Genomic DNA, 20,376 nt, shown 5'->3' with positions numbered 1-20,376 from the left:
AAAACGAATTTAAGTAGAAGATTTGGAGGAGTTCTAGTCACTAAATTCATTCAATAAATACGTATTGAGACTTGACATTATGCTTGGTATTGTTCTAGGTGCTGGAGATGCAGCAGCGAACATAAGAAAGTCTATCCCTGAAGAAGACTGTATTTCAGCATGTGTGCTGGGTAGAGGCTAATGGGAGCTAGATAATGAAAAAGTAATAAATGTATATGTTAGCAGGTGATACAAGCTATGAACAAAAATAAATAAAACAGGGTTCAGGCAGGAAAAAGAGTGGTGGCTGGCAGGGACGGGGGTTTGTTCTATATGAGGTAGTCAGGCAAGCCTCTGATTAGTGGTTCTTTAAGCAGAGACTTGAAGATAGTATAGAAATTAGCCATGTTCCATCTCCACCCGCACCCCACCCCACCTTGCCCTACTCCCCCCACCCACACACACACAGGATTTCCTTACACCAGCATATTCCTCTCCAGTCCATAGCTCACACAGCTTGGCTTAAGACACGCCACTACTTTGGGGCCAAAAACCAAAAATGGAACATTATTCACTATTAAGTTCAAAAGCCGCTGAGCCAGGTATAAGACAGAAAGGATTTGAAAGATGTGATCTGGCATCATCGTTCCCCTGCCTTCCTCCTTCCTGCCATCCAGATGTGATATCCTTGAGCTGGGAAAGGGACAGAGAGTTGAGGATGAGGCAAGTACATAAGCAAGTAAACCAACCAATGAAATACAAAGCTGTTCTTGGGCAATTTGCCATGAAAGCAATAGGTCATTTTGGATGGTTAAGAGGGTACTTTGCAGCTATGCATGTTGTATTGTTTGTTAGATACTGTATTTTATAACACACCAAGGGGACATAAACCCATTATTGACCCCATCGTGCTTTAGCAAGCTCCTTCCCAGGAAACCCTCTCTGCTCTGAACCGGAAGTGGACGTCTTGGTCAGGAAAACGTGGAGGGTCCAGTGTCCACAGCGAGCTTGTGTTTCCTTTTGGGAGCAGGACCTTCACCTTCCCCTCATCATGGCCATGGGTGTCCTGATCTCCCAGGGGACCTTTACTGGGGCTGCCTTGGTGAGGGCTGCAAGGGGCAGACCCCCAGCGGCTGTCTTTACTCCCTGAGCTGCAGTCCCAACTTGGAGAAGAGGCCCAGTGCTGTTCTCTTTGCAGCCCTCCAGCTGCCGCAAAGACAAAGCAACACCCAGCACACTTACACGTCTGAAGTGGGCTTGACCGCCTGCAAATATTTGTAAATTGTCTTTAGGGGCAAAAGGTGGATGTCTTGGGGCCACTCTTTTGGGTTGGAAAGCACCTCAGCAGCTGCCCAAAATGGAAATGGTTTTGGGGGTAGACGAGGCAAAGCTCCCACCCCTATTTTTGGGTTCTGACCAGAGAAAGGACTGAGCCTGGCCAGGTACTGCCCAAAGAGGACAGGTCATTAAACTGGAGATCAGTGTTTTTAGAAACTCTGTTCTTGTTCTTGAGCTAAAGCAGTTTTCTATTTTTCTTTTATAGACTGGGTGTCATGAACAATTCACTTTTAATAAGAGCCAATCGTTTTATCAGTCAAGTACCTGCAAAGCCTCCCCACTAGACCAGGTATTTGTAAAGAGCTGCCACTTGGTGACACTTAGCATTTACAAAGAGCTTTAGAGACAAGATAAGATCTATTTTATGGTCTCTTTCCTTTTTTTAATGAGAAGATGTTTCTTGCAATAAATGCTCTCATCACTTAGTAATCCCACAAGCCTGGGGCTGAAATCTATAGCTAGATTTAAAAAAAAATTTTTTTCTGGTCAATCACATACAAATTCAAGTTCGATGGAAGAAGAGTGAGAAGCGAGGATAGTAGAAAGGATCGAGATTACCTAAATGTATATCTTTGCTGGGTTTTTTTTCCTCTTAAGAAAGGTAGTAGTGATACGGAAGGGGCCTTTGAATGGATATATGAGAAGACCAGGCTCTCAATAACAGCTTTTTTATTTCCTTCTCTGTGCAGGCCCTGTGTTAGGCCATGGGAACAGAAGTGGCATGGGACCTACCATCACCGAGATATGGTGTGGTGGGGGAGGGCAACAGACATTTATCAGATAATCACACAAACAACTGTATAATCATAAGTTGTGCTGCATATTACAGAGTTTAGGCAGCTGTGAGCATGCGGGACACAAGACTGATCAACCTTGGGGGCACATGGCGTAAAGCTAGCAGAGGTAGTGTGAGGGCTCCAGGCATGGGGAAGGGCGTATGTGAAGGTCCTGGGAGAGGCTAGAGCTTAGTGGATTCTAGAAGCAGAAACAAGTCTGGAACATCTTGAGAGCAGGAGCAAGGGGAAGAGAGGGATGAGTTGGGGCTGGAGAGGCCAGAAGGAACCCGATGGCACAAGGCACCAGAGGCCACCGTAAGGGTTTGGGTTTTCATCCTATGGGAAGTGAAAAGAGCAAAGTGGTTAAAACGATGTAAAAGTGAGTGGGGTGGATGGACGGCAGTGGCGGAGGAGGGTGAGTGAATTTATATTCTAAGGTCACCCTGGCTGCAGTGTGGGGAAAGGATTGGGGGCTGGGAAAGCATGTGAGCAGGAAGGCTTGGAGAGAGGCCACTGCAGTGCTTGGTGCCAGAGCCAGGGTCTGGACTGGAGGTGACTGGGGAGAGGAGAAATGGGCCAGCCAGAGATGTGGGGAGCACAGCTGAAGGGATTCAGTCATGGATTAAATATGGGGAGTCCTAGAGAGGGAAGTGCCGGGGTGAACTCAGGTTTTTATTGTGTTTACATTTGTGTCAGTTTCCTAGAGTTGCCATAACAAAATGGGGACAAATTAGGTGACTTCAGAGGAAGAGAAATTTATTGTCTCCCAGTTCTGGAGACCAGACACCTGAAATGAAGGTGTCGTCAGGGTCGCGCTCCCTCTGAAGGTGCTGGGGGAGGAGCCTTCCTCACCTCCTCCCGCTGCTGGGGCCCAGGCCGTCCTTGGCTGGTGGCAGCCTCACTCCGGCCTCTGCCTCTGTCTTCATGTGGCTTTCTTCCTTCCATGTGTATTCTGTCTTTTTGTCTAGATTTCTCTCTCCTTTTCTTATCAGGACACCAGTCACTGGCTTTAGGATCCAGCCTCATCCAGTGTGACCCCGTTTTAAGGATGATATTTGCAGATACTCTTTCCAAATAAGGTCATATTCGCAGGCACCAGCGGTGAGGACTTCAGTACATTTTTTAGGGGGACACAATTCAACCCACTACATTTTAGGGTAATATTCTGTTGTGGTTGTTGATGTATATAAACATAAAATGTGTTGATGTTTTCCTTGAATGCCTCAGTTGTCCTCATCAACTTGCCGATTTTATATAGCGTGGTTAATTTCCACAGCCCTACGCAGGAGTTCAGAATTACTGAAATCCATATTACGAATTCATGTTATGGCTTACTGGTTTCTCTATTATTATTCTCGTTTCCCTAAAAGGTTTTTTGGTAAGCGGTTCATTTTATGGTTAATTTTATTGGTGACTTTTACTTTTTTCCCTAAGGAAATGTGGCAAAACATTAGAACTATCTTACATGACATCACCAACTATGATAGCTGTATAATTCTATTAAGACTATCATGTGTGAGAGGGTTCTTATTGCCCTGGAAGAGGGGTTCACTGGGCCACGTCCCTGGCTTCTGGAAGAACAGATGCATCTAAGCATGCCAGATTTGTGGCAGTTCTCCTATTAAAGGCTATACTGTCCCACCCCCACCCCCCAGTACGTTTCTATAAAGATACCATCTCATGATAAGTATGGTGCCCTCAAGGCAGAACCACTATGTTTTACAGAATTACACTATTGTGGCAAACCTCAAACTGCTGCAAATACTTGTATATTTATCTATGCACATCGAATGTCACTTTACCGAAAACAATGAGTCTGAAAAATGACCCAATTTATTTTCCTAAGTCCTCAGGAAAAATGGATAAATGATTGTCATTTTCTCAGTCCAATAAACACGTGTATTTTGTATGTTTATATACCAGAATATGCTTTTCAAGTTCAGGCATAGAATTGTTTGCCTTTGTAACTTGGCCTACCTCATTTATTTTCGTCTACATTGGTGTCAGGATTATATCAACAGCCTTTCAACTTGCCCTCCACCAAGATGCATAGATTATAGTTCCGCCTACAGAGAGACCTGTTCACGCACTTACTACTGGCTCTGGTAAGTAAACCCTCCCGGCCCCACTGAGATCCCTACTTGCTAGCATTTAGGTTGCTCAGCTTTTTAAACATACCTCTGGGTCCATGGAGTCTCAAGATTGTGAATATTGCCCCCTATTTCAGCTATTTAAGCATCTTAATCCCAAATTCCCTAAATGGCTCTAACCCTGATAACTAACCCTGCAGGTGAGCACCACACCACTCTCCCCCCCCACATATAATGGGCATATAACGTTGTATAAGTTTAATGTGTACAATGTGATGATTTGATACACATCTATATTACAAAATGATCACCACAATAAGGTTAGTTTAACGCATTTATCACCTCACATAATTACCATTTTTTTTATGGTGGTGGTGGTGGTGGTGAGAATGTTTTAGTATCTTAGCAACTTTCAAGTATACAATATAATATTGTTAACTATAGTCACCATGCCGTACATTATGTCCCCAGAACTTATCTGTACCCTGTGACCGACATCCCCATTTCCCTGCCCACTAGCTCCCGGTACCCACCATTCTACTGTTCCTATGAGTTCAGCTTTTTAATATTCCACATGTGAGTGAGGTCATACAATAGTTTTCTTTCTCTGTCTGACTTACTTAGCATAAGGTCTTAGAGGTCCATCCACCTTGTCCTTGTCACAAATGGCAGGATTTTCTTTCTCATGGGCAGATAATATTTCATTGTGTGTGTGTGTGTGTGTGTTGTGAATAATGTTGCAATGAATATGTAGGTGAAGATATCTCTTCGAGATACTGATTTCGTTTCCTTCATATATACACCCAGAGAGGGGATTGCTGGGTCATATGGTAGTTCCATTAGTTAATTTATTCGATTTTGAAGAATCTCCATGCTGTTTTCCATAATGACTACTAGTTTACATTCCCACCAACAGTGTACAAGGGTTCCTTTTTCTTCATACCCTCACCAGCATTGTTTGTGAGATGATTTTGCCCAACTGTAGGCTGATGTAAGTGTTCTGAGCAGGTGCTTAGGTAGGCGAGGCTAAGCTAATGTTCGGTAGGTTAGGTGTATTAAATGCAGTTTTTATATTTTGGTATTTATGATGGGTTTATTGAGACATAACTTCATTATAAGTTGAGGAACATCTGTAGAGTTTGAAATCAGAAAGTGTAATGCCTCCAGCTTTGTTCTTTTTCAAGCTTACTTTGACTAGTCTTTATTGGTTCACAAATTTTAAGATTTTCTTTTTCTTTTCTTTTTAAAAAAATAATGCCTTTGGAATTTTGGATAGGGATTGCATTGAATCTAGAGGTGGCTTTGGGTAGTATGAATATTTTATAATATTCAATTATAAAAATAATAACAATGTTAACTCTTCTGATCCATGAATATGGAGTATCTTTCCATTTGCTTGTGTCTTATTCCATTACTTTCATCAATATCTTATATTTTTCAGCGTGTAGATCTTTCACCAACTAGATTAAATTTATTCCTAAGAATTTTATTGTTTTTATTCCATTGTAAATGGGATTTTTTTTCTTGCTACTGCATAGAAATGAAACTAATTTTTGTATTTTGATTTTATATCCTAAAACATTATTTATTAGTGCTAATATTTTTGGTGGGATTTTTAGGATTTTCTCTATATAAGATCATGCAAATAAAGAAAATTTTACTTCTTCCTTTCCAATTTGGATGCTTTTATTTCTTTTCCTTGTCTAATTGCTCTCGCTAGGACTTCCAGTACTATGTTGACTAGAAATGGTTAGAGTGGACAGGCTTGTCTTATTCCTGACCTTGGGGGAAAAGCTTTCAGTTTTTTACCACTAAGTATGATGTTAACTGTGGGCTTGTCACATGTGGCCTTTATTATGTCGATGTTTGTTCCTTTTATACCTACTTTGTTAAGAATTTTTATCATGAAATGATGCTGAATTGTGTCCAGTGCTTTTTCTGCATTTATTGAGGTGATTATATGATTTTTATCTTTCATTCTATTAATGTGGCGTATCACATTTATTAATTTGCATATGTTGAACCATCCTTGCTTTCCAGAGATAAATCCCATTTGATTACGGTGTATGATCCTTTTAAGTTACGGTTCAATTGTTTGCTAGTATTTTGTTGAGGATTTTTGCATCTATCTGTATTCATCAGGAATGTTGGCCTGTAGTGTTCTTTTCTTGTAGTGTCCTTATTTGGCTTTGATATAAGGGTAATACCGGACTTGTAAAATGAGTTTAACAGTGTTCCCTTCTCTTCAATTTTTTGGAAGAATATGATAAGAATTGGTGTTAATGCTTCTTTAAATGTTTGGTAGAATTTACTTGTGAAGCCATTTGGTCCTGAGCTTTCCTTTATTGGGAGGTTTTCGATTACTAATTCAATCTCTTACTTGTTATTTGTCTATTCAGATTTTGTCTTTTTTCATGATTCAGTTTTGCCAAGTTGAATGTTCCTAAGAATTTATCCATTTGTTTAGACTGTCCAATTTGTTGGTGTATAATTGTTCATAGTAGTCTCTTATGATCCTTTGTATTGCTGTGATATTAGTTATAATGTCTCCTCCTTCATCTATAATTTTATTTATCTGAGTCCTCTCTTTTCTTGGGAAATCTAGCTAATGGTTTGTCAATTTTATTTATCTTTTCAAAAAAACACACTCTTAATTTCATTATCTGCACCATTCTTGAAGACTAACTCTGGCCAAGATAGAGTTGAAAGGAACAAAGCTTCAATACTGGAACATCCATGTATTCAATCCACCATCATTTGTTGAGCATTTATTGTATGTCAGACACTGCAATAAACTGTGGACAGAGACAGGTACTCACATCAAGGATCTCCCAGTTTGGTGCATGAGAGAGAACACAGAATAAGTCATTCATTAGAGTAGCACTTGCTTTAATAGTACTGACTGGAAGAAAAATGTGCTCATCCGCCTCAGATTCCGATAAACTGTGACCAGATCGCCCTGGTTCCCTGGTCTTCTGGCGGATGAACAGCCCCATCCTGTGGGAACTGGGAAGGATACCTGTGCTGGACGTCTTCCCTTGACCCTCTGACTTACTGTCCACATTGCTCTGTGCTCAGGGAGGCTAGGTTCGATGAGCTGCTTCAATATCATCCCTTCCACTCTGGCTTATCGTGGCATTTACAGGTAAGAACACAGAAGATAGAAGGAACTGAGTCGCAGGGTGTCAGTGGTTTCCCTAAAGGCTACAGCTCCCACCACGTAACCCTCTTTCTCTCTCAGGAATCTGGTGAACACTCCTGCCCCTCCCCCTTCAGGCTTAGTGGGGATAAAGGCTCCTTGCTGTAGTTGGCCCAGTTGTACTTCACTGTTCCATGTTGGTTTCTTTTAAGCTATTCTTCTTAAACTTTCCTTAATTATCCCCACTTAATGTGCCATGTTTTCTTGCTGGGATGCTTGGAGTTTGCTTTGTCCTTGAACTTATTACTGAAAGACATGAGTTGTTGGGATTATTTCTAAGAAATGTGATAGGTTGATATTCAAGTACCGAAGTTTGCAAATGATTTATTTTTATGTAAGTTACAACCAATTCAAATATTTGCCTATAATAGCATCATTCTCCCTTGAATTCCACATTCCTGTGTAAGTGAAGGGGTAGAATCAGCAACGTAGCTGGACTTGCTCGTGGGTGTGATGGGCTGTCACACCATCTTGTATCCTCCCATATTTCTCCCTGGAATGGATTCCCTGGCTTTGGTACCCTTGCTGGAGGATGCCCTTTGCGCCTACCCCTGAATTAATGAGCTCGCTACTCAATACATTTCATGGAATGAATGACTGCATCTAAACACCTGTGTTGGGGCACAGGCTCTGTCCCACCCAGAGTCCCCCAAGCATGCCTTCCCCACCCCATCCCTTGTTACTTCATAGACACGTCTGGCTTCCCTTTTTGCTTTTTCAGAAGAGAGTGAGGGATACTAAGGAAATTAACTGAACGCACACTGGGGAATTCCTTTGCAAATACTTCTGGGTTTGGGTGGGTTTCTGTCCCAGGCTTCACCTGGACACATCAAATTCATATTGAAAGGATTTGTAAAAAGAAACCACCTGGTGCTATAAAGTTGTGTTTGCAACCGTCGTAAAATGTTTCAGTTGGATGAGAGGTAAGAAATGATCAATTATCAACTTACATGAAAAGAAAGCCTGTGAGGAGAAGAAGGAGGAGAAGGGACACCAGACAGTAACTCAGCAAGGTAGGCAGATAAACTCACCCCAAAAAGCCTGTTTATGGCAGTCCAGAAGAAATTCCACCCTCTCACCGCAGATCACAATAAAGTCAGAGATGGTCCCAGTCTGGAGGCGGAGACATTGTTCTTTATTCTGTGTGAGTCATAAAAATGGAAAGCCTTTTTTTCCTTTTGCTAAGAGATCACCTTACAAATGGGTTTGGGGAAGGGAGAGGGTAAACTTGGTGAGTTTGGTTGGAAGGTTTAGGAGCCAATTCTTTCTTCACAGCTCATTTCCTCTTTGTAGAAAATCTGTTTCTACAAAAGACTACTGTCCAGGTTTATTTAATAAAAAGTGGAGTTTAATAGTTATTTTAAAAGCTTATAATTGTACAGTCAGATCCATAGTTACTCATTAACATGATATTTGTGAAGCTAAGTGGTAACTAAATAACCCCTTTAGGTTTTTAAGGCATTATATATGATTATATTTTAAAGACCTCTTGTAGCATAATATGACATACTTGGTACCCAGTTTACATTGGGCCACCCAGAATAAAGGGATTTAAAGTGAATAAAGGATCCATAAAAGACTTATGAAGGGAATGGGAAACACACCAAGTACTTAAACAGCCAACATGGAAGAGACTACTTTATATATTCTGGAGGATTATATCCTAAAGGAATGTTTTCTAACAGTAAAAAACTAACAAGAAACAGTAGAGCTCTTTCTATAAATAACGTCTTGCACACATCCACACGTGTAAAGCTGATGAAGCTGCCCCTGCTGGAGACAGGATGAGACCCAGGTCTAGCTGTCCCACCCACCATTCCTCCGAGGTCCCGACTTGGAACCCCTGGCACGTGAAAGGAAACAGTTTGCAAACCCCTAGAAGCTCCTGCTTAGCCGTTTTCCATATATATTCAAGATAGTCCAAGAGTAAATGGATTTAAAATGTGGGAGGAGGAATGTTAGATATGATGAAGGACTTTTAAAACATTGGACCGAAGCCCCCAAACAGAATACCAGTGGCTTCTAATTGTTGATAAAAGGAAGTACAAAAAGCATTTCCTTTAAGGCCACCTATGATCTGGCCTCAACTTTTCTTTCCAATCTAGCCTTCCACCATTAACTCCTCAACCACGTACCACGTAGAACCCTGCGTTGTCTGGTCCTACCTGCCGTACCTGAAATGGGACAAGTCTGAACTGAGATGTGCTGTAAGAGAAAAATTGGATTTTGAACATTTAGTATGAATAAGGAATGTAATAGATTTTACATTATAATAAAATCATTAATCATTTATATATTGGTTGCATCATATTTTTGACATATTGGGTTAAACAAAATATGTTCTTCATATTAAACTTACCTGTTTGTTTCTCCTTTTTAAAAATGTGGCTGCTGCAAACTGTACATTACATAAGTTGCTTGCATCTGTGGCTTGCATTATACTTCCATTAGCACAGCTCCAAGCCCACAGTCACCAAGACAAAGGACTGTAGGGGCTGGCTGGTGGCACAGCCTCTGGGGCATCCGTGGGCAGTGGTGGGGACTGTAGAGAACCAAGGAACGTGCCCACAGCGAAGCAGGAACGTAGGCCAGTTTTTGCTAGCTCTCTTACGTTTTCAGAGAGACATTGGAAAGCCGGGTTGTAAATGTGTGGGGGGAGTGAGTGTTCGTGAGTGTGCATGAATTTTCCAAAAATGTTGGCAACTATTTCATAATTTTAAAAACTAATGTAGCATAACACCGTTCAAGCCAAAGCAAACATGTGAGGAGCCAGACCCGGCCCGCAGACTGCCAGTGTGTGTGACCTGCTCGCTCTCTCTGTCATGTCTAGGACTATGTACAGTCACTTGCCGCCCCACTAGTTGTGATGGCCTCCCAGATAGGCTGCTCGTCTCTTCCCATCCCCAGCACCTTCTCCGAGGCACCTGTCAGTGCTAAATGGTTGATTGTTAAATGACTGAATGAATGAATGGATTCTGGAATCTTCTTGTTTGGGAGTTCTCAAACAGGAAATATTCTCCTTTCCTTCTGGAATCTGAGTTGTGGTCCCGCCTTGAAGGGAGAAAGAGGAACCAGCTACTTTACCTTCCAAGACCTTTCTCAGTGGAACAAACGTTTCTGCAAAACATCATTTCTTGCTGGCAAAAGAAGTTACTGTGCTGGTGCTGAAAGTTCAAACAAACAAGCAAACAAAACACACAGTTGAAATGGAAATACTGGAACATAATCTTAAAACGAGGCCTGGGTTTACCTGGGACTGGAACACCAGGAGGGGCTTTGGGGTTATTCCCTCCCACACTCCTCGTTGTCCAGGTTGCAGACTGCACCCTTGGGGGAAGTGACTTACTGTCAGGGTCTGTGAGCAGCCAGGCTGTGACCAGGTTGTGGGGCGCTGGCCCTGCACCCAGGCTCCGGGGATACAGTGCAGAGCTGGACCTTCTGCCTGACGCAGCGCCCTGCACTTCGCATACAAGCGAGAATGCCTGCGACCATGAAACCATACACTTGCCAGCATCCTACTTTCTTTTCTTTTTAACGTATCCAGCATTTTGGAAGTACTGTCTGTTTCAATTCTTCAGTTTCTTTTTCTAACCTGGTGATTTAAATGTAACAACTTCCTGGGAGTTCAGCTTCCCTTTCCAGGCCCTGAAGCACCTCTGCGGTACTAACTGTCCTGAGTCTGTGAGAGGAGGAGCTGATTCGGAAGAAAAGATGCCCATCACATGGGCAGAAAGGGAGCCGCCCACTCCGTGTTTTGTACGGTACTAACCGAAACAATTCTTACATTGATAACGTCTCACTTCTCAAATAGCAATAAGTAACTTAAATGAAAACTCCTAAGTACTTTATGTCAGCGTATGGGAAGCCAGCTAATGTGCCCACCATAAAAATCAGGAGAAAAAGAAGAAAATGTGCAAAAAAGAGAAAGAATTAAGAACTGCTCACTCTAGGAATGGAAAATGAAACCTACCAGCTCAAAAACAGGCCTGCTGAGGGTGGACGGGTGGCTCAGTTGGTTAGAGCACGAGCTCTGGGCAACGGGGCTGCCGGTTCAATTCCCACATGGGCCAGCGAGCTGCACCCTCCACAACTAGAATGAAGTCAATGAGCTGCAGCTGAGCTCCCGGGTGGCCAGATGGCTCAGCTGGTTGGAACGCGTCCTCTCAACCTCAAGGTTGCTGGTTCGACTCCTCAACTCCCGCGAGGGATGGTGGGCTGCGCCCCCTGCAACCAATAACAACGGCTACTGGACCTGGAGCTGAGCTGCGCCCCCCACAACTAAGATTAAAAGGACAACAACTTGACTTGGATGGAGCTGATGAGTCCTTGGAAATACACACCACTGTTCCCCAATAAAAAGTCCTGGAAAATACACACTGTTCCCCAATAAAGTCCTGTTCCCCTTCCCCAATAAAAAACAAAACAAAACACATACTTTAAAGAAACAACAAAAAAACAAGCCTGCTGAGAAACTAGTAGATTTGACAAAAGATTGGATTTTTCAGCTACCAGCACATTAGCCTCGGGCTCTGCCTTTACTGGTTCCTTCCGTGACCTTGGGTAGACCCTTGCAACTTGTTCAAAGGACATGTTTTGGGTCAAATGTATGAAGTAGGATATTTTGGCTGCTCTCGGTCAAGACCTTGTCTCTCTGTACTTAACTTGCCCTCTGTCTCACATTTCCCCCGTCAGGTGGCACTGGAGAGTCAGAGGGCATTGTGAGGGTGTGTCTACAGAGAAGTTGAGTTGGGCTTAAGTGATAAGTGTCTATAGCTCCCAGTCACTCCCACGTGTAGTTAAGTCATTGCCAGCTGTCCCAACATAGGGATGGTTTCCAGGAGTTCCCTTCCCACCCACCTGATGACTCACTCAGGTCAGAACCGGGGAATTAGTGCAACAGGACTATGTCCCCCAGTGCCTGACCCTGGACGGCTGTGGGCAGTGGAGGAGAAACAAGGCTTGTAATGTACTGAATGAGAAATTACTCCATAGAAAGCTCTTCCCACATCAGGCATGAAAGTTGTAAGGAGAGGATTTAACTCTCCTTGATGCCTATTCAAAATCAAAGGCAGCGCGTGGGATTATGAATGTGTTGTACGACTTCGTTCTTCTTTGAGGGGAATCATGCAAAATTGAACTTATGGGGACTCCTGTGTTTGGAGGGTACATGCTTGCAGCAGTGCTCCAAAAAGGTAAGTGTGTCCATAACAGCCCCTACGAAAGAGCTGTTCTCATGTTTGATAATGGTCCTAAACTTTACATGACATCAAAAATGAGCTGAAAAGCTAATGGAAACTTGCCTTAACGATCAATAGTGAAACAACTGTGCTCAAGGCAGGACTAAAGTAGCTTTTGTTCTTCTCTATAGAAAATATTACAAGACTTGTTGCTACATGAAGAGATGCTCAGAGTATGCAGCTAAAAAGGTAGGAAAAGGGGTATTACAGTCAGGAAGCTAATTAATCAAAACTGTGATATTTTTGTAGATCTTGTGTTTTATATTTGACAGATTTTTAAAAACCTGTAATATATTGTGGCTTCTTTTCTCATTCCAAATTAATAGTTTCACTTTTGTATCTAATTGTATGTTAAAACTTTTTAATTCTCTTTCTTAAAGAGGACCGCTCCCAAATTAAGCTTCAGGCCCCACAAAAGCAGACCCACCCCTGCCCTTGGGTGAAAGAGGAGAAGACATTCATGAAAAATGTGAAACACACATTTTCCTACTGGCAGAGGAAAAAAAAGTAAAGGTTAAAAAAAAAAAAAATCTTAACAACAAAATAACCTGAAGTTGGAAAATCTTGAAAATGCTAAGTTCAGCAAAGAACACTGAGTATTCAGAAAACGAATACTCTAGCCCACAGGTTTGCAGCCTCACTCCTCAGCAATTTTCCTTACAATAGCGTCTCCAGGATTCAGACTGGATCACAGGAACTACACAGGTTTCCAGAAAACGTCAACTAGATGTCCTAGTTCAGAACGTGCCTTCTCCCCTGCAAGACCTCAGCCTGGCCCCTGGAGCTCCAGGACTTCAGAGGGGAGAACAGAATCCAACCTCTGCCTTGTAGTCCTCGAAAATGGCTCATGAACAACTGGGGAGCCACAGACCCACGGTCTAAGGGCCTTGTGCTTTGCGCGTCTTTTTCCCACCACAGGGATTGAAACTGTCCTGAGCCATTGGTGCTCTTTTCCATCACTGGTTGTGCGATGACTGTTCATGAAGCACAAACTCCCCCTCCCAGCCCCGGCCCTATCAGAATACACCCGATCCACCTGTAAGTCATGCCTCAGTTAGTTTACTAATGCAAGCAGAAACTAAAGCATGTTTGCTGAACAAGGCAAAGCTCTCCCTCCACCCTGCACATCCCCTTACTATTGCTCCTTATTTGAACTTGGTCTTGTCTTGCTAACTAGATTGTGGCTCTGAAACCAGCTTCTGGCCTCCCATCGGGCTTAGCAACCGCTAACATCCATTCCTGGCTTGGGAAGCCTGCATTTGCTGTGCGGGGTCTGCCTTCCTGCTCCCTCTCCACCAGAGACCAGAGCAGTAGGCCCTGCCTGTTGGTCCCGGCACCTCGCAGACTCTCCTGGGTCTTTGCTGTCTCTTCCACCTTCTGTGCCCTTGTCCTTGCTCACGTTGGAGTTCCCGTGTGCAGTCTCGTGGCTGTAAAACTTTCCCTCCTCTGTGCCTCGTCGCCTCGTATTCTTTCCACTCTGCCTGTTCGATCCTGAACACTGATTGGCAGCTCTGGGTATGCTGTCCCACCCTCCTCCACGGGAGGCAGCCTCTGAACCCAGGACAAGGCTGGATGGCTGGACCCTCACGACCAAGCAAAGGAAGAAATCTGGACCCACTCCGTTCAGTGTTGCTGTTCCCTTGGTCTGAACTTGCACATTGCCCCAGCTGAGCACACCCATCCTCTAGCCTCTGCTCTCCAGGATTTCTACAGGCTCGCCTGCTCCCATGGTGGGATACTTTGACAACTACATTTATGAGGATGGAGGAGTTGCGAGTTATCTGGCCCAACACTCAGCCTGAGGCTGTGGCATCATGAGCACCCCGTGGGACCCAGCTTTGTCACCTCTGGGTTCACTCAGCTCCTTCCTGGTCTAGAGACCAACCAGCTTCCCAAGACCAAGAACGCCACATGCAAAAACTTGCAAGAGATTATTTACTCTGCAGGCCTTATGTCTGACTTAACCTTAGTCTAAGAACATCTGTGTGAAGGTCAGGCAGAGAAAGTGATCACACACATGGATCCTTTTATCTTCACGTGTTGGTGCTGATGTGTTTCTTTTTTTTTTTTTATCTTTCATAACAAGGAGGTACAAATGGCTGGTGTATTAAAGAAAACCTTCCAAAACAATTTATGTTTAAAATAAACTTCATCCAAACACTTTGAGATAAAGCAAATTAAGCAGAAAATAGTTTTGACAACAAAATGTGGGTAATTTCCTAAACACAGCATTTTGACCATTGCAGAAATCTTTCCCAATGTTTCATCAAACCTTGAAGGCATGTCAGCAGAACTTACAACATCACAAAGGCCACTTAAAAGGGAGTGCCCATCCGGCGCTGTATCTGAGACAGAAAGTTGAAAGCTTGATGAGGAATTAAGACTAATCTAACTCCAACTTTACACTTTGAAATATGCAGACTCCCCACTTCAGCTGGATTTCAACCAGGAGACAACATATTGAGAAATTAGGTCTCGATCTTAATCAGAGCAAAGCTGACACATACGGAGTGGTAGGAGGTAGCAACTTCCTGGATGACAAAATTCCCCCGGGGCTTTATCCAAACTCTTGCGGTGGAGAGCCTGGCCTGGAAATGCCACCATCCAGGAACAGACACCCAAGATCACACCTGGTGAAAGGACCACAGGCCAAAGTGGCACTGCCAGCATGGATTGGCCTGTATTCTGTCCCGTGTTCTATCCTGAATCCTGTTTGAAACAGTAATTCCCATCAAGCACGTTGTGTGGGAGCCTGGCAGTCCTCCAAAGGCTTCAGATTTAAAAGCTGTACATTAGTCCCTTAACTATCACTCCTGTCAGGAACTCATTTTGGATTGATTATACATTGATTGCTCCAAGTCTTTCTTGAACCGAGGCATGCCATGTCTAATCTCCCTTCTGGACGTATGAAGGCTCGGAGGTTCCACTTGGGATATGATATCCCCAAACCCAGACCCGAGCGTGGGATGGTTGTGGGGGGTGGGGACCAGTACTTGATCACTAGAAGCAATGAAAGGAGCCAATGCGAGTCAACTGCTTTTGATAAACTAAAATCAAAGACAGGCACGTGGTCCAGCTGAGTCACTGAACCAAGGAGGGAGGCAGCAAAGCAGCATCCAGGAAGTTCCTGGGAGAACGACTAGGAAAGCAAGAGGGGTTCTGGGCAAAGGGGGAGAAACATAGTTTTGAGGAACAAATAATTCACAAGCAACTTCTCAAGTCAACAGTCTCTTCTAACCTCATCAACCTGTGACTACAAAATAAATTGTTCTTTCTTTGGATGTCATATTTTTATAGTAAAATTTCCTTTGTGCCCTAATTGTAATAGCACCCCCAATCACGTTTCCCCAGATATTTTTAACATGTTTTTAAGGTACTTCTTATATTGGTTAATGTGGTTGCATAACAAATCATCACAAATTAACAGTTTTAAACGACCCATTTCCCATTTCCCAGTTTCTGTGAGTCAGGAATCCAGGCTGGGACTCTGCTTCACGTCCCTCATGGGTTGCAGTCAAAATGTCAGCCAGGCCTGGGATCTCATCTGAAGGCTCCCCTGGGGAAAGAGCTACATCCAAATCCAGGGGGTTGCAGGCAAGATTCAGTTCCTTGCTGGCTGTTGACCCGAGGTCACCCTCAACTCCTTGTCACATGGGCCTTTCCAACATGGCTTCCTGAGGACAAGTCAAGGAAGCAAGAGTCTGCTAGTAAGACAGAGTCACAATCCTACATAACCCAGTCAGAGAAGTGACGTCCCATCACCTTTGCCATATTCTTTTGGTTAGAAGCAAATCACAGGTTCTGCCCACACGTAAGGGGGTGGATTGAGTAAGAGTGTGACGGCCAGGGTGGGGCAATCGAGGTCGTTCCAGAAGCAGCCTTCTTCACCTTACTGCTAAGATTCCCTGGCTTATCGCCTGGCTCCCGCAGCTGCTCTGACTGTTGCCATGGCTGCCAGTGGCCCTCAGGAGGTCACCATGTGGATGCTCACAGCTCCCCACCACACAAGTGACAGGGGACTCTGCCCAAAATGACACTTTACCAAGAGCCCGTGGGATTAGGAAAGCACAGCTCACAGAGCACCCCATCGCTGCTCCTGAGGGGTCTGCTCTGAGGGTCCACACACAGGCCTCAGCCTGACCCCAGGGGTGCCCTCCAGAGAGCTCCCCACTGGTCCTAGCCCACAGCCACGTGGATCCCACCCACCGGCAGACACGCTACAACCCTCCATTGCTCACCATCTTCCTTTCCTAGATAGCCTGCCCCAGGATCAATCTTTCCTCCGATGACTGGGGTTGGGAACAACCATTCCCTGCGTGTGGCCTGGCTCCATGGCTGCAACAAGACAATCACAGTCCATCACACACACCACGTGAGAAAGTGCAAAATCACTCAGCGCCCACCCCTACTTACATAGTCTTAGGAAACACCACCCAGAGGACACCAGCATCCAGCCCAGCGTGTGAGCCAACCCATTCCTGTTCCTTTCTGTACCCTTCCGTCGGGGGTCAGGGGAAGAGACGATCAGCCATATGTCCCTGCTGCCTTCATCTTTAGCTCCCAAACTCCAGGGACAGTAACGTACAGGCATAGGGCAGCCTAGCGCTCAGGGGACAGTGCCAATGAATGTCCAATTGATATCATTGAACACAGCATGGCAGCCTGGAGCAGCTCTGTTTGGGTTACTTTGCTGCACTCAGGGTTTCCTCTGGGCCCTGGGACAGTCCTTCTGGAACCAAAGGGAGATGAGAAGATATTCTAATCTCTACCTCAGAAGGCAATAAACTTTTTGGCGCCCAAAGTATCTGTCTTTCCAGCTTCAAAACAAAGACTGTCCCACCAGACATTCTCACAGTCTCTGGGGTGTCAGGTGAGGAGAAGTGCAGGAACCTGCCTCAGTTCTCTTAGGGTATCAGGTGTGAGAAGTCGTATTTCTGTAGGATAAAGCAGCCCTTCCGTACGCCCAGCTGATCCTTACTTCTTCCAAACTTCAAGTGGCACTTTCTTCTACAGTTTGGGGTAGAGCAAAGGAATCTGGCAGTTGTGCCCCAGTTCTGTGGGGGGCCAACATGTCAACTGGCCACCATAACCACCATGGCACGAAGGGAGACGCGGTAGAAAGGGCAGCACACACGTCTCCCTGTGGCCAGAGCTGTCCTCTCCCCTGCAATGTCAAACACCTCCAGCCCCATGCTTGAGCCACTCAGAAAAGAGAGGAGACTTGGGTGATAGGTGCTGCCCTATTTTCCAGCCTCTGATGTTTCAGAAGTCATACTGCCTGGTGTCAGCAGTTGTATTCCGTGTGTGTCACTTTGGGTGGGGAGAGGATGGTTAGGAAGATGAAAAGGGGACAATTGGGGGGAATGTTCTCTGTGGTCAAGCGTGATGGAAGGGGCCTACACCCCCTTTTCAGGAGGACCCTTGTCCGGGTGTATGAGATGTTCAGAGGGCAGAGTCTTACTGGTGGAGGGTGGAGGAATAATGTTTCCCGCTTTAGCTTGGTCTGTGAAAAATGAAACAATGCCAGATGAAAGCCCTGCCAAGCACAAATTTATACCCTTCAAAGGATTTTTATTTTTTCAATCAGAAGAGAAATTCCAGACTCTAGACTCTATTTCAGTTCCAAATTGTCAAATTGCTGACGTTGCAGTCTTTCCTCAAATTTGTTTGGAGAAAGCAGCAAATGTAAGAAAAGGAAAAACGGTATTTTACCCAAACGAGCTCCTTGAAGTTTGTAGAGTGTATTATTAAGCAAAGTTGTGTTGGGACAAGAGTCATTTTACATTCCTAAGGGGTGACTCGCTGTGACTCTTCTGTCTCGGGGCTGGCAACATTTGGGAGAAATGGTAGGGAAGGAAGATTCAAAAACAACAGAGAATCTGGAGTTTAACGTGGGAAGGAAGAAAGGCAAGCACTTCTTGAGCACTTGGCTTACTTCGTCAGCCCACATGATACTGTATGACTTAGCAAGGCCCAGGGCCTGGGCGAGCTGGGTGTGGGTCAGGAGCCTCAGAGAGAAAACAAAGTCAAAACTCTCCAGGGGGCCCCACGTGCACCCATCGTTTAATACCCTCCATTCATGTTGGCTGAACACTTCCTGGCACATGCACTGCCTAAGTGTGAAGTTCATTCCTTCCGCAAGCATGAAATGAGCACCTGTGGTATACCCTCAGAGAGTCCCCAGGGAGCTTTGAGGGGAACAGATACCTAAACAACACCTCCTGGAAGTCCCCAGCTCTCTGGGCTGTGGGGGAGGGCGGGGAAGGGGCTCCAGGCAGACACAGGTAGATTGGGGCGCCCTTGCCTCAGGTAACACCCCAGGAAAGTCGGTGTGTTTAGGATGGTCCTTGGCAGGTAGAGCTCTTCGTGGTTTTAGTCCCAAGTGACCTTTATTGGAAAGAAAGAAAGAAAAGAAGAAGGCGGGGAGGGAGGGAAAAAGGAAAGGAGAAAAGACTAGTTATCTATAACGGCCATGCAGGCAACTCGAAACTCAAGGAAACAGCTAATGAATCACTTCTGTGGGTCACTTGCTGTGTTGAACACTGTGCTGGACAGTAAGGACACCAAAAAAAGGACAAAACAACAACAACAACAACAACAACAACAACTCCTAGACAAGACACTGACCTGTGGCTGGGGAGCTTCCAGTCTGGTGAAGCAGCGACCCACGCAGTGTGGTCCCGTGTGGGCACTTCAGGAGGAGGCTGGGTGAGGAGGGCGCCCCAGGGAGGGGCCGCAGAGGAGGCGGGGCTTCACGCGGCTCCTAAAGAAGGTGAAGAGTGAGCTGCAGCGAGGTGGGCGGGGAAGGGAGGGCACGTTGGTGGCCAGGCTGTGGCCAGTCCCAGGATGGCTGGGCGAGGTGGGGTGTGGGTGCAGGGAGTGGGGTGTGGGTGGGAAGCGGCCTGGGTGGGGAGGGTGAGAGGTCAGACAAGAGTGCGAGGGTGACAGTAGGAGGGGACCCAGGTCCAAGGGGCCAAGCCAGGGAGTTGGGATGTTCTGCTTTAGGTGGTGGACAGCCAACAAAGGTCTAAGGACAGATTTTAAGCTGGAGAATGACAAAATTTGCTTTTTATTTTTATGCAACATTTGCTTTATAAACCATTGTATTATTCTTTTTTCAAGTACTGAGTAATGTGTGCTCATTGAAGAAAACTTGGAGAGTGCAGAAACACTAAGAAGAAAGTCAAAATGAATAACATTTATGAAAAATTAGAAATCACAAGGCCACCACTTAGAAGGAATTATAAGCATACCAAACAGTGAGCATTTAGTGTTTTTTCCTGCTGCCTTTCAGTCTCCGTGGTTGAGGTTGCTGCTGGAGGATGAAGGCGAGAGAGGACTGAGAGGTCACCTCACCAGTCCAGGTGAAAGGAAAGAAAAAGATGGCCGCATGGTTGGAGCTCAAGCACAGACCCTCAGTCAGCAAGGTTGCTGAGTCGTCATGTTTTGGCCGAGGGTCCGTTCAGCTCGTCCAGATGAAGTAAATGACATGGTATGTATGCAGTGTTATCTGAGAAATTCAAAACTACTGTGGAAATAGTCTCAACAGCCAGGAGATGTTACTCATCTTTTCATGGTGTTCCTTTTCATAACGTCTGAAAGGTCAGCCTACGGAGGGGAGAGGAGAGAACTAAGAGGTGAGTAACCAACCCATGGATGATGTGAAAATTCTTAAAGGTATCAAGGGATTGTACTGACTTCTTGTCCAAGGAAACAAAAATTCTAATCTCGCGTCCCTGTCTTCTGTCTCAAGTGAT

Source organism: Rhinolophus sinicus, chromosome 2, assembly GCF_057876585.1.
Source record: "Rhinolophus sinicus isolate RSI-liver-muscle chromosome 2, RSI-T2T, whole genome shotgun sequence".
Lineage (NCBI taxonomy): Eukaryota > Metazoa > Chordata > Mammalia > Chiroptera > Rhinolophidae > Rhinolophus > Rhinolophus sinicus.
The sequence above is the reverse complement of the archived record's forward strand: the minus strand, read 5'-3'. Positions refer to the sequence as shown.